This window comes from Schistocerca nitens, chromosome 4 (genome assembly GCF_023898315.1).
Source record: "Schistocerca nitens isolate TAMUIC-IGC-003100 chromosome 4, iqSchNite1.1, whole genome shotgun sequence".
Classification (NCBI taxonomy): domain Eukaryota; kingdom Metazoa; phylum Arthropoda; class Insecta; order Orthoptera; family Acrididae; genus Schistocerca; species Schistocerca nitens.
The window spans coordinates 773,984,812-773,987,751 of record NC_064617.1 but is presented as its reverse complement, the minus strand read 5'-3'; the positions used below and the strand labels follow the sequence as shown (position 1 = coordinate 773,987,751).

The following is a 2,940-nucleotide window of genomic DNA, read 5'->3' as shown; positions in this document are numbered from 1 at the left end:
GCTGCTGATTTAGCCCTACACTAAATTCATTTTCAGATCTGACATTTGGGTTTCATCTTCCTTGTCTTCAACTCTTGTCACTCTTCTAATGACATAACCTGCACTATAAATATTAATACTCACAAATATGATTCCAGTTGACAACATATTTTAAACAGTAAAATACACATTGTTTGTTGCGTTCTGTGTGAGCAGTGCCTCGCGGTGCCACTACAGAAAAGTACAAGCTGCGGCGCCACATTAGATAAGTGTGTGAACCCAGCTTAATAAAACTGGATTCACACAAGCAACTAAAGTAACACCACAGCTATTGGCATACCCCAGTGACACTACAGTTGCATGTATGAACAGATGATATTTACGTGGTAACTGTAATTGGTTTGCTGTAGCAGACATTATTTTTATCTCTGAGTGTTATTTCTTTTAAATATCTGTTTGTGGCCCCTAATGTACAAAATATGTTTTCGGATCCAAATTTTGGTTTTTATCTTCCTCCCATTTAATTCTTCTCCCAGCTCAAATGCCCTAAACTGTACTATACCTTTAATATTGATGATTCCACTTGGCACCATACTGAAAGCTGTGTAACTTCATAGAATTTGTGGCATCCTGTGTATGGTAGCTCAGGATGGTAGCTACAGAATGCCACAAGACGTGACATCACATTACTTGAGTGTGTCAACCTGACTTAAAGATATTATCACCACAAACAACCGTTTTCAAAATCTTTTTTTAAGAACCTAGCAGATGGCTACATCCGAGCTCCAGAAAACAGGTGTTAATGTGTGTATGTATGTGTGTGTGTGTGTGTGTGTGTGTGTGTGTGTGTGTGTGTGTGTATGTGTGTGTGAGTGTGTGTGAAATTATGATGATGTGTAAAGTCTATTCTCAGTGAAACTTCCTCACAGATTAAAACTGTGTGCCAGACCGAGACTCGAACTCAGGACCTTTGCCTTTCGCGGGCAAGTGCTCTACCAACTGAGTTCCCCAAGCACGACTCACGCACCGTCCTCACAGTTTTACTTCTGCCAGTACCTCGTCTCCTACCTTCCAAACTTCACAGAAGCTCTCCTGCAAACCTTGCAGAACTAGCACACTCCGCTGCAGAGTGAAAATCTTATTCTGAAAACATCGCCCAGGCTGTGGCTAAGGCATGTCTCCGCAATATCCTTTCTCTCAGGAGTGCTAGTTCTGCAAGATTCGCAGGAGAGCTTCTGTAAAGTTTGGAAGGTAGGAGACGAGCTACTGGCAGAAGTAAAGCTGTGAGGACGGGGCGTGAGTTGTGCTTGGGTAGCTCAGTTGGTAGAGCACTTGCCCAAGAAAGGCAAAGGTCCCGAGTTCGAGTCTCGGTCCAGCACACAGTTTTAGTCTGTCAGGAAGTTTCATATTAGCGCACACTCCGCTGCAGAGTGAAAATCTCATTCTGGAAACATCCCCCAGGCTGTGATTAAGCCATGTCTCCGCAATATCCTTTCTTTCAGGAGTACTAGTTCTGCAAGGTTCGCAGGAGAGCTTCTGTAAAGTTTAGAAGGTAGGAGACGAGCTACTGGCAGAAGTAAAGCTATGAGAATGGGGCGTGAGTCGTGCTTGCGTAGCTCAGTTGGTAGAGCACTTGCTCGCGAAAGGGAAAGGTCCCGAGTTCGAGTCTCGGTCCGGCACACAGTTTTTATCTGTTAGGAAGTTTCATATCAGCGCACACTCCGCTACAGAGTGAAAATCTCATTCTCTATTCTCAGTATCTACACTGTTCAAACGCTTCAGGTCTCGTTTCTGCTTGGAATTTCGTCGCTTGGTCGCCTGTGCTCTGTATGTCAGCTTCTGTATTACAATCTGGGAACTAAGAAAATGCTACGCTCACTTACATCGATGCTTCTAAGATATGTAAAAAGGACATCGTTTTTTGTATAGGTAACTTAATGTGGTTAACATTGGGAAAAGCGACATCGGTATAGAAACGTGTTACATTCAATCTGTCACTGGTTACAGTTCAAAATGAATTAATTTTTTGATTTTGTACATCATAAATTTTACTCATGTGCTTATACAAGAGTCACACAACATGTCGAGAAACCACTTAGAACAAGTATACTGTTTTAGTAAAATGGAACAGTGTTGGCTATATTTTATATGTGTTGGCAAGTTTTCAGTGAAGAAAACGGCTACTTTTATAAAGGCAAGGTTTCTGTTGTATGAACAAAGTGGTTAATTCTATGTCTTGTACTTTGAGCATAGGGATTTAAGTTTTTGCACTTACTTCCAACAGACTTAGATGATCTCAATATGTGGATAATGCTTGAATATGAAATAGATTAATACTTGAAAAAGATATCTTCTAGGTACATATGTTGGCTCTGTGCTGTTTATTGCTGTTTTCTAATTGAGAACAATGCACGAGCTAGGTATAAAGAGCAATCACAATCTGTAAAATGCTATTGAACCAGACATATTACAATGATAGTCTCTGGTTCATGTTGTGCTATGCAGTAAATCGCTATCAATTTTTGTTCTTATATATTAAAGTTCAGGAAAGTTGTCCCAGATAGTTTCAAGTTGAAATTAATCTGTTGCCTCATTAAATTCTTGGCATTCCTATATAGAGTCAGTCATTTATACAGAGCAACAACAGTACAGAAATGACTTTTAGAACGTGTGATCTAAGGTTTTCTCTTTCTTTTATTAGTGTTTATTAACGAAATCAAGTCAAAAGTGAGATGTGTAGTACTATAAAAAACTGCTCACAAAATATATCAAAGATATCAAGCAAGGAAAACGTAATACAATGATAAAATGTGATATCCTCCCAGTCTATAATTTTCGAAAGAATGGCATTCTCTAAATTTAAGACATAAGCAACACAAATTAAGAAGTAATTTGGTCACTGGAGAATGTACTGGATAGGTGTCAGAGAGTGTTGTGACTGAAAGATTTGTGCTTCATCGT

The 2,940-nt window shown here is 39.7% G+C and overlaps 1 non-coding gene across 1 annotated transcript; it reads left to right on the top strand.

The window, feature by feature from the left end:
• The first annotated feature begins 1,283 nt into the window (after positions 1-1,283).
• Positions 1,284-1,358, top strand: Trnas-aga (transfer RNA serine (anticodon AGA)). The gene has a single exon. It is a non-coding gene; the product is annotated as a tRNA-Ser (tRNA).
• The last annotated feature ends 1,582 nt before the right edge of the window (positions 1,359-2,940 follow it).